Consider the following 12,640-nt stretch of genomic DNA (forward strand, 5'->3'; position numbering starts at 1 on the left):
AGTCTCTGCCAAATACCAATCATATGACCAACCCAGTTAAAAAAGGGCGTTTCTTCATGCCAATATATTTCACATGCCACCCTACAGTGAACCTTTTTTCGACTATACACCTGTGGATTTTATGTAACACCAAAGGGGGACAATGTAATCTGACTGCACATGTTTAAAAAAGAGTAGATATTAACAAGCACAAGCTAGCTGGTTTAGTATTAAGAATGGTGTAACAAGGGGGGCTGGGTTTGACATGATTTCAGAGGTAGAGTTAAGGCAGACAATCCAAACCAAACATTGATACTGGTAAAAATCAATGAATGTTTTGCCCATTCCAGGAATCAAGATACTACTCTTTGGATGGCAACCAATTTCAAAAGTTCAGAGAACAAAACTTTCTCATTTCTGTTAAGACAGGGATTTTAATTACTATAGCTAAGACAGAAAAAGAAAATCCGAGAGTACAGGCATGAATTTTATAAGCAGCAGTGGACACTGATAGGTTTTCCTAAATCTCAGAAAATATTTATACTTAACTGTAAATATTTGAGTGAAACTTGTCTAAGCTACATTTTGGGAATCCTGTATCTTATTACTGAAATGTTTTTTATCCATGGAAAGTTACAGCAAACATTTTGTACTAGTGATTCTCTACTCCAGCAAGCTCCAGCTGTAGATACATAACACTCGTCTCCCACGCAGCTCCACCACAGCTAGCAATCAATACATTGTCTTCTGCATACAAAGGCTATTCCTCTAATAATCAGACACTGGGATAGGGATGAAATCATTATGGAAAATAGTACTGGAAAGAACACACAGACTCACAATGGGCCCAAGTGTCTCTGCTGCAACCCTTACTCCGACTAAAATACACTACAGATTAACTTGCCTCAATGACTACTGAATAAGAAAGTTAAAGGGACGAGCACGCATACCATAGAAAGTTTAAATTACACTTCCCTTCAGTGTAATCTGTGAAATCACTGGTATGCTGCATGGGAATAATTGAGAGGTCACAGAGGATTATGTGGACATTTATGTTTCATTCTGGCTTAACTGTGTTCAACTCCAGTGATAGCAACAAAATTGTTTCCATCTTCAGTAACGCTGCATTTGCTTCTAGGGCTTAATGAAAGAATAATACGTTTATTAACTGCACATTTATCTCTCACTGAGATCGCAGTTTTTCACATTTTCAGCATTCAACTACTGAAACATCATTTCAGACATACTGAAGCTTCTCTACCTGGTGTATGGAAATGAAAAAGAGGATGGTTAATAGTTTCAGAATATCGCACATCCCACCTCTCTCAGAACCAAGCAGAACATGGTTTTAATGGCAACGGGTTTTGCCAGGGAACCTGATACGTGGTGCTTAAGTCTTCGCCTACCGCTGCATGAGACAAGACATAGCAGTCCCTTTTCCCTGTTTCCCTTTGTCAGGGAAGGAAAACTTTCACTGTATTTCCTCTATGAGCTCTCAGTGGAGGAACGGCTCCTGCACTGGCTGTTTCTCTCTGCTTTAACTATTAGCTTATCCTTCCTGCCCATAAAAAGGTAGGGACTTCTGGTTTGGAGAAACGTTCACACAGTTGAAGTAAAGCCTACGGTGTTACTGAACAGTTTCTCCTTTGGCATCATATGCTCTTCAAACTGCAGCAAAACGCGTTCTATGAGATAATTAGCAGCTGTACTGAAGTGACTCAAGGGAATATTCAAGTTCTGAATTTTGAGAGGATGTTTGTATATCTGATGTAATTTTGTCTCATCACAGTCTGCATAAGCTTTCTATGCAACAGAACAAAGGAAAGAATTAACCAATGAGTCCAAAATACTTACACTAGGAAAATAACTATTTTGTTTCAACAGCTGGTGCAACTTTTTCTCCATTAAATCCAAAGAATGACGTTGAGCAGAGGTTTAAGACGTACAGCTTTTACTATCAGTAATGCCCCACAACCAACAAGAAAGGACATCTGTTTGCAACACTTCAAAATAATATTTGACATGAGGGACTCTTTGTCTAACGCAGTCTCTGAAAATCAATCTTTTCGCTTGGAAAATATACTTCTGCAGTTAAGCAACTGTGGCATGTTTCTTAAACATTTATCCATATATGCAATAAAACACTTAACAATTTTAATATTAATTCCTCCGCAGAAAATCATTAAGAACAAACAGATAGAAACTGATGGCAAAGAGCAGAACTGTTTGAGCTGCGTGGTTGGCCTCACGGTGCTAGATCCTCTTGCTTAGCCCATGGCTGGTGATGCTGCGATCTGGACATACCTTCAGCTGCATCAGTAAGCGCAATAGATATTTCTGAATTGAGCAGTTATTTCCATATTGCTCACAGAAGCACCTTTTTATTTTCCCAGTTTTCTTCCTGCAAGGAGGTTCCTGCTTGTGTTATGATTTCCTCTTTCGATGGTGTTATATTTGCTAATTCCACAGAGTGGCGGGAGGCATACGGCATATAGGCAAATAATTACTAATTTCCAGGGAGCAAAGCATTTAACAGCAGAGATTAGTTGATTATAAGTTCTTCCCTGACTACTCTTTTAAAACCTGATAACTGTTTGTACCTGAACAAACTGAGCACATTTCTAAAAGAATTCAAATGCCAGTCTTTTATGGGGAATACATCAAATTTTAATACCAACTCTAGCCCAGCATTTGCTATCAGTAGCTCTCAGTGGGCTTTGCAAAGTCAATACCACTTCACAGAAGAGGAATCTGACGTGTTCAGTAATGAGATTATTTACCCCAAGCCATCTCAGCACAGCAAGGAAGGAACACGATCCAGACATCTTCTAGGCTAGTGTCAGATCCAGTTGGCCACTTTAAATGGAAAATATTGTGTTATTTATTCTTGAAGGATTTGCTGGCTCTGCTTCCCTTTCACACCTTTTTTTTTTTTTTTTTGAGTCTCATCGATACTGTTTTTCTTTCTGGGATCTTCAAGGTATGCTCTTCCATCTCCTGAGCTGGGATGCAGAGAATGAAATCTGCTTTTCTGAGCTCTAACTCTAACTCCTAGCCCATGTAAGCTTTTTCTGGATTTGGTGACTTTAAGCCCCCAGTTCCCTACTTACCCCGAGCCCCCAAAATAAATTTTTAGATAGGATTATATGGGAAAACGCATTAGGAGAGGAAGAGATTTTAAAAATAGCCTAGCATCTAAATCTTGATGTAATCTCTTCTAATTGTCTCGGTATTTGAGCACAGGGCATGGAGCTGTACTAGCCTAGTGTTGGTAAGGACGAGCCACGTGTAGGATATACACTTTACAAATACTTACAAATTTATGAGGCATTCTGAAGTGTTGGCTACACCCACGTGATGTCATAACAGGTTTATCTACAGTAAATCTGCTTTCTTCAGAGGGCCAGTGCGGCTTTTTCACACCCACACTTGATAACCCATAAAACAGCTGTTACAGTTAGTATCTGCCTGTCAACGCTTTATTAATCCTGCCACAGCAGGGGCATCGCTCCCGCATAAACGGGCTGGCAGCAAGGCACAGGCAAGAGAGCAAAATTGGAAGGGCTGCACTGTCCTGATGCTTAAGTTTAACAAACGATGCAAGACTAAATAGGAAGAAATTAAGATGTGCCCAAATTGTCCTGATTTTGATGGCGTGACTTTTTGTTGCCATGAAATGTTATCCAACACTCTGCTCATATTTCAAGATTTTATATTGTAATTGCTGAATTCAAATACATACCACGCTATAAAGCCACAAAATAAAAGAAATATTTATTTTAAACTTAAACGTAACAATAGGGCTCTTTATTATTTAACATTGTTTAATTTTTTAACATTCCAGGCTTTTCATAGCTTTCTAGCACGTCCTACTATCTAGCTTGGGGTGTCTGTACTTTTTTTTTTCCCCTGGCAATGTCAGTGACCACCTGGAAAATGCAACAGAGGAAAGCTAACGAAAAAGATTGTAAACATGTGACAACAAATATGAAAAGTTATTGCAATAAGAATTGGAATTTGCTTCCTAATTCCTATGATAAACAAAGGCTTCTAGGCTTCACCGCTCATGAACTTTTCCAGTTTCCTTATTGTATTAGCTTTGCTGCTCAGCAAGATTCTTCAAATATTTTACAGACACCTCACAATACCAGATAACGTAATGATCGGGCAGAAATTGCTTCTCCCAAAAAATACAGGATCGACAAGAGAGCCCCAATAACGTTTTCCATAAAGCCCCAATAACACAGCTTCCATATAACCCCAAATCCTACCCGTTTCAGTGAAACATGGGGAACAGCAGTTTAGCTCGCTTCCACTAGGTATTTTTCTAGTTCCAGCTTCTTTTACCGCCTCTGCAGGATATTTAACCTCAGTTCACACCCAGTGAATACCAACAATCAAGGTTGCTGCCTGGCCTCTTGAATCACGCTGTAGTTACTCGGCTGTTAATGAGTAACTGTTCATCTTGCTGCAGACCCATCATCAATCAGGGCTGGTAACAGAAAGCAGCTAGATAACTATAAAATACCTACAAATTTTCTGTTAGGTTTTTTTTTTGTTTGTAATTTACGTTCCCTAAGTAGATTTTCCTCCCAGAAATTCATGTTTGCATGTTTTCCCTAATCTTACATTATTATGCAGATTCCTCACGTTATCTATGTATACTAATCCCTGTAGCATGTCATTAATTCATACTACATTCAGTTAATTTAGACATGGATACTGGAGAAACATAATTCAAACACGACTACAGTATCATAGCTATGCAATTACTTTTTTTTTTTCTTTTTTCTTTAGATACTGAATGGGCCAAAGTCATTGTAGGGGGTTTCAGTTTCTAAAGCCGGGGCTGCAGTTTCATGTCCTGGGTGAAGCAGCCCCTCTTTTCCCTGTGCCCCTCTCGCTCTTCCCTTCCCAGGCTACTGTCTCACTGGTGCCACCGCATCTTGGTGAGGCTGTTGTGCAGGAAAGGGATCCAAGTTCAAAATAACCATCTTTGGTCAGGTTATTTTAGTCAAGATCAAGTCCTTGACCGGGTTCACTGCGCAACCCCACATGCAATTACGCCAGGACAGCTTAGGGAAAGATGTGGGACTGGAAACAAACACCATGACTTTGGGCTGCCTAAGGCAGCGCTGCTGCCAAAAGAAACATTAATCAAGCTGTACCGAATATTTCTTTTGAAACAGTTTTGAAATAAGGTTTCAGAACACTTGTGGATGAAACATGTTTAGTTGTTGGGATAAAAGGCTGTAGCCAAAGCTAAATATGGCTTCTAATTATACAGAGTAAACAGATACAAAATTAGACTCTATGAAGTCTAAATAGGTAATTTCACAGTGAATATTTAAATACTAGAATTTAATAATAAAAAATATTAAATAAATATTTAAAAATCCTTCATGCCTGTCATCCTGCTTACCAAGCTACAGCCTACAATCACTGTTTAGGAGTAAAGGGGTTTCCTGGGCGATGGTGGACCACCAAGTCTAGCACCTCCTCACATCACTGTAAAAGTACACTGAAAGGAGCTCTTGGCTGAAGTGTCCCTTCTCACTTTTTCACATTAGCTTTATTTTTGTTAATGATGCTGGGGCTGGAAAACTTAAGAAACAGAGGTAGTCGAGAAACCATACCCTGTAAAAATCTGTTGTTTAAAGTTTAGCACGTAAGAAAATATCTTTTGTTCAAACGGTACGTAATGTTTTTCATCTGGCAACTGTTTTCCCTTTAAATGATAGAATGTTAAAACCTGAACTAAAAATAATCCTGTTGGCTGTTCCAGTTCAGGAAATTTCTGTGAGCCAAGTTTTGTTGTTTTTTTTTACTGACTGTTATTCCACATGTAAGTCAGCCCAGCAATTGCTGACTCCACAATCGTGACTGGTTTCATACAATCTTCATTGACTTTCTTTTATTTTTGGAAACTATGACAAAACATCAGCTGGAACACTCAGTCCAGCGTTTTCTTAACATACCTGGAATAAAACAGCAGATGATCATCCGCAAGAGAAATATTCCGTAAGAATGCACAGACCCTCAAAGGATGTCCCATCTAGCTGGAAGATCCTTTAACAAGTGAAGAAGTTTTTGATGTCGGTGTTTAAAACCACCTGTAAAATACGAACACCATTAGACAGGAAAAGTAGGAAAGTATCAACATGAGAAGTCTTTGAGGTTGGATCCTGCATGCGTTTTCCTCCCTTACTCTGGCTATGGGTGTGTAGTCTCTAGTTCAGCGGCGTGGGTAAACCTACAGTCCAGTCATCCTGCTGTAAAAGCGGGTACGTGTGTGCTTGAATCCAATGCACTTGTAGTTGAATATGTGCTCAATTGCTTTGTTAAATACAAATGAACCACTGGGTTGAGGTCCAATCTAAAATATCGAAATACAAGACAGCAGATTAAAAATCTGCTAACTTTGTTCTATTTAATTTTGGAAATACTTCTTCCTCAAAATCAACATTCAGCTTTCCACTGCAATGATACTGATTAGATTCAAGCCCATGAAGACACACAGCTAATCCAGCACCAGTCTGTTGTAATTACAATAACAATTTTATGCAGCAATAAATATTCTAAGAAAAGCAGTTCTCACCTTCCCAAATCCTGGACCATTCTGACAGGCATTAAAAACAGCACTTCTGATCTTTTAGTAGTTCTACATCTTTCTTATTCCCTCTGTGCTTTGAAGGAGAATTTAATTTTGTTTCTTGTGAGAACTGGGCTTTCAGCTCTGGTAAGAATCTGATAGCAAAAAGTGAAATGATCTTTTAAGTTATATTAAAGAATATTTCCTCTTAAAATTATATGCCAGTATCTAAAGTAAATCTGTTATTTAACAACTCAGAGAGCCAAATACCTCATGAATAGTGCCAAGGATAATGCCAATTGTATACGTTAAAAACGGAGCTTGTCAGCAAAGGACACAACCGATATTTTCAAGTCCTTTGCAGTAAAAAATACCGACATTTACATCTGCACAAAGGACACCCGTACGTACGGCACTCGTGTTTACAGTTACCCGGGGATTTCCGAGGGTGAAGGCGAGCGTGCGGCGTTATGATATCCTTCTTAGAAGTGGGTACAGTGATGACATCTCTCTGCAGCCTCTGGGCTGATAAAAGAAATCCCGTGGATTTCAAAAGGCTGACAGCCACACCTGCTGGCTGGCGGGCTCAGCGCAACACAGGCGAAGCGAACAGTGATTTTTAGAGAAATCACTCCAAAACAATGCTCAAGGCTGTAGATCGCACCAGGATGCCCTCAGTGTGTCATAAAGAAAAATGTTAACCGTTGTTAAAAAGTATGATACGAAGTGCTGTATGGACGTTCTTGTAAAAACCCCTTTGTGGCCAAGCTGAGCGTTCAACAAGTTAAAAACTAGAAATTGCATTTCCTAGGCTACCGTAACCCGTTGGCCTTTCTTTATACATTAAAAGGTGATTGCATGTTATTTGCTGTTTTGAGTGGGGAGTTTGCTTTACTCAGCCTCTGTCTGGATGGGGGCAAATTGTTTTTTCTTCACTGTTCACTGTGTGATTTCTCCTCGCTCTGCAAAGGGCCAGATCGGGTGCTTTTCCATGATAAAATGTATGCCTCATGAGGAGCAGGCTCAGCACAGTGAAGACTTGGCCAGTGTCTCTGAATCCACCCTTGTTTGTGTAGGAGAACATATAATTAACGTTTTGTGAGAGATCTTATAGAACTTTAGGGAAATACAGGCTTTTGGGGACCTTTTGGGACATATTCAGGCTCCTCTGAATAACTCCACTTTGCTGCGCACGCACACAAACCAAGGACAGTCTGCAATCCACAGGAGTGACCAGTTTACCAGTGTGCGCACAGTTATGAATTTATATCTGTTCATTTCATTAGATTATTCATAAATTCAAATAATTAGATTATTAAGAATCTTTTCAGCTAGTGCTATTTGCTGTCTGTTCTCTACTTAAATTATCTCATATTTTTTTGTCATTGCACCTACTTCAGTAACATCTAGGATGTCTGGGTCTTATTCTGTTGCTGTGTAACCTAGTTCATGGTTTTTGGCTCATCTTTCTGAATTGGCACAGCAGGTGGGTGGAAGGTGAGTTATTATTTTAGCTGCCAGTTCTAGGGTAGGTAAGGGCCCCAGAGTTTTATCTAAATTATACTGGAGAAAATATTCCCTTTAGGAGCACTCTGCTGGAGGACTGTCCCAAAATACTCCTGTAATTTGTTAGACAGGGGTTGTGAATGGACTGTCAGAGTAGCTGTGGCAACTATCCATCGACACAAGGCTTTTTCACCTGCCCCGCTTCCCCTTTCTCTCTATAGCCAATGATCTGTCCCTATATCTTTATTTCCAAATTGTATTTACGTGTGCTGCCCTACCCTTTACGCTTCTGTGGATGTGATTCACATGCACAAACAGAGCCTGAAGTTCCTACAGTCGTGCAGTTTTTGAGCATGGAATAGGAAACAATAGACAGGTACCATAAGCTCATCAACTTAGATCTTCTGGCCAGCCAGGAAAACATAGCGTCTCTGACTACAGATTCTTCCTCCAACATGTAACGTCTTCTCTGAGCGTATCAGAAGATACAATGGGTTTGCAGCCCAGCGCAGGTGGATTCAGGCTCCCTGCCAGCAGCGTTTGCAGAGCTGACGTTGCCATATCCGCTCTGTATCTCACATTCATACATTCCTCTTCTGCATACCTGAGGGATATCGCCCAACTTTAAGTCTGGAGCTTCTGAAATTAAAAGGCCCAGGTGAGAAAGATAGGATCCCTGTCCCAACAGAGACATTCTTCTTTAAGCAGTCCAGAATGTCTGATCTAAGAGTTTAACTATTGCCTAACTGGGGTGATGTAAAGCATTTTCCAAGAATCTCCGCTTCTCTCATTTGACTGTTTGGATGAAAAGCAAACTCATCTAACCTGAACAAATAAATCAGACATCTGAAATAGATGGGCTAATACCCTCTAAATGCATGGGAAGAGATCGGCTTCCTGTATCATGTCCTAGTTCTGAAAGAACATCCTCTGTCGTCCGTTTCCATTTTGCTTCTGGCTACCACAGCTGGATGATGGTGGCCACTTCCCAAGTGGGTCACTTTATAATGTCCCTCTATGCTCTCTCTGTGTGATGCCTCTTAAACATGGGAAACCTAAAAGAAACATGAATAAACACACTAAGACAAAATAAAATAAATCCTCCTGAAAGCTCTTGAAATGTTTGTGAAAGGATTTTGAAGGGTTACAAGGATTTCTGAGGAATCAAAGTAGCCTAATGGATAAACTGCTTTCCTTTTCTTCTCTCATACACTTCAAAGCTCCATTTCAAGTATTAAACGTAGCTGTCATAACTTAACACCTTCTGAAAATATATCTGTAACACAAAGTCAACCCATCATCAACAAAATCAATGACTACGGAGATTTGAACAGATTTTCCCCTAGAACTATCAGAGATTTGGAAGGACGTAATGGAACCAGAGAGGGAAGGAGTAAACCCTCTCCTACGCTGTAATTTAGCCACGGGAGGAAAGCTTGGCCGCTGGTCTTTGCTTTTCCCTGTCCCCCATGAATGAATGAGATCCTTCATTTCTCTGCAGCAACTGCATTTTCTATTGCCGGAGAAAGAATGAGTCAGAAAAGCCTGCTGCTGGTGAAAGCTTCGCTGGTCTTCACTCAACAGAGTGCTTCATCATTTTTTGTTTGAGTTTTCGTGGTGTTAATAGGTTATTAGAAATGCCTGGTATCACCACTAGCATTCTGGATTTGTAAAAGAGCTTTTTGCTTGCCATTTATTTTAAGACTTAATGAACAAGCTCTCTTTGCGGAAGAAGACGTTTTAGGTATGCTCTTAAAAATGAAATAGAGCAAGCTAGTAAAATAGAAAATGCATCTCAATTAGATTATTCTTCCTCCATCTGCTCTCTCAGATCTTTTTATGACAGGAAATTGCCTATTGGATTTTTTATTTTGCTTAATGGAAATGGCAAAACCTAAATCCATTCCCATTCCCACTGACATTGGGGGAAACAAGATTCAATGTCTGAACAGAACACATTTTTTCTGAAAACCATTAGTGTCTGCAACTGCATCTCAGTGAATATAGTAATTATAACGTCGGTGAATTTCAATTAACTTAAATACTTATGAAACTGTGGACTGGCACTTGCACTCCTGAATCTCCTTGGCATTTCTGAAAATCCCAACTTCTCTAATTAGCAATTTCTGATGTGCCACATTCTTCATGTGTGGACATCCCAATTAACCCCACTGAGCTCCTCGTGTGAGTTAGGGCGACAGACTGTAACTGAATGGGGTTTCTAATAGGAAATGCTATTTGGCGTCTCCAGCAAGGCGGTGAGCTGGGGAAACCTTTTCCTTGCATTTTTAGGATGCTGGACTTCAGGAAGTACCATCCCTGAAAATCCCGGGCTCTTTATAAAATACTCTGAAGAAGAGGTGCCCAACTTCTTGACAAAAAGGACATTGTGAAACAGATAATAAATCAGCTGGTTAAAACAGATATAAAGATTGTATACTATATTCTTATTCTAGTATCCCCATGGAGATGGCTAAAATACATCAAAAATCTCTCATCAAAAAGCCTGCTATCTTCAAAACCGAAATGAATCCAACTACGCAACACTGCTGTATTCCTCTCTGTGCTTCCTCTCTCGGGGAAGAAGTCTACATAAAAGCAGATCCTTCCCGCTGACTCATTCTGCACTACAAACTATATTTGAGGTTTGAGAATAAAGGAATTATCCTGGCTTGTTAAAAAGCTATTTACCTCCATGTTTATAGTTCAACATTACCAGAATAACTACTGCAGTGTACTGTTATTATTATTACTAAAAATAATAGTAATCAATATCTAACAGCATGAATGAGAGCATACAGACAGGAATTATCACTCCTTTCCGCAATTCCAAACCTCCTCTACAGAATTTCATAATAGTAGGTGGACAATAACAGAATTTTATAAAATACAGAATAAAATCTTTAGTGGGAATTAATTACATACTTGGAAAAGCTTCCAAGTTAACATGTTGTTAACCACGTCTGCTACATCTCTGAAGTTGCACATCTTTCTTTCCTCAGTTTTACAGCATCTTCTCTCGCACTGCTCCTTAGGGCTCTTCAGACAGCCCTTGTCACTGACCATCACAAGGGCTCAGCGCCAACACTACTGGACATTTTTGATATGGATAATACAGAAAATCATCTGCAGGGCAAACGGGCACAGGTTGCCTAGGAGTAACATAGATTACCATCTTCTAGAGAATTAAAAAAAAAAAATTAATAATCTGTTTGGTTTATACAATAACAGTACTGTATTTAAAGATAAACCTTGCACTGCTTTCACTGAATCTGGAACCAGAGCATAATGGTATCTTTGACCCACAACAACAAAAGAACCCTAAATCAGTTTAATAAGAAATGAGTTCTGTTTGTTTTAAAGAAAGGCAGTTCTCAAGGCATGAAAGCATGGACTGAAAAAAACCCCTCCTGCTACTTCAGAATTGACTCTGAGGCACACGGTGCCCTCATTTTCCAAAGCCATCACTGTCCCGATACCACTACAATTAGCAACTGCCTAATGTAGGTGATGAGCGAAAGAGAGCAGGATTGCTGCGCAGGGCAGTACAAATTCCTGCACAGTTCCCCACCCATCAACAGCAGGACAAACCCAAAGGAATGAAAGGAGATGAGACAGCACGAAGGAGAAGCACAAGGTGGGAGTAGGGAAGGATAAGCAAGCTGCTGCAACAGCGGGGAAGACAGCTGCTAAGGTAGTAACGCCATGGGCTGGATAAAGTACTGAGTATTTTTAGCTTTTCCAAATTTCAGAGATGGGTCCAAATACTCTGCAGTAGTACTACAACCATCCAAGTGCTCCTCTGACCATCTAGTCCAATGTCTCTTCACTGTGTTGTTCCAATTCTGCAGATCATTTCAAGCTGATTGGAAGTCTTAAACTACAAAACAAAACCTTTTTCTCAATAAAGAATTAACACTTTTGATATCTGTATGACAAAATGATACAAAAAGGAAAAGGTGTGATCTGAAAGCGATAACATTTTATTTATGACCCATCTTTCAGGCGAGTTCTTACATTATTGTTGTGAAGGTACTCAATTGCTTGTAGTAACTGGAAAAGGTATTTTGAAGCCTTTTGTTATCCAATCCATGGAAATAATGCTGGAGCTCATCTAGAATTGTATGATCGATTAATTCAAACACCAAGTAAAGTCTCTTTTTTTTCTGGTTAAATACATGAATCAGGTTGACAATATTCTCATGATGAAATTGCTGTCGGTAAAAGAAGAAAAACACTTTCCACCATAGCTTTTTATTTCAGTTCATATAGACTTCCTCTTTAAAAGGTTGATAACAAGAACTATCATTTGCTTAATTAAAGATTTATATTATTTTGAAAATACGCTAAAAGTCTTTGTTTCTGCTCTGTCAGCCTTCCTCCAATATTCAAACATATTTACCAAGTTGTTTTTCACAATGCACCTCCAGGCTCTGAACTACGACTGCTGAGCCAGGAATACAGCAAAGAAACGAGCAGCTCTTCTCATGAGCTTAAAAAACATCCTCTTGAATGCGTTCTAGTTATACTAATAAATCATAGATAAGAACTCACGTATTAAAA

This window comes from Mycteria americana, chromosome 8 (assembly GCF_035582795.1).
Source record: "Mycteria americana isolate JAX WOST 10 ecotype Jacksonville Zoo and Gardens chromosome 8, USCA_MyAme_1.0, whole genome shotgun sequence".
In the NCBI taxonomy this organism is placed as follows: Eukaryota; Metazoa; Chordata; class Aves; order Ciconiiformes; family Ciconiidae; genus Mycteria; species Mycteria americana.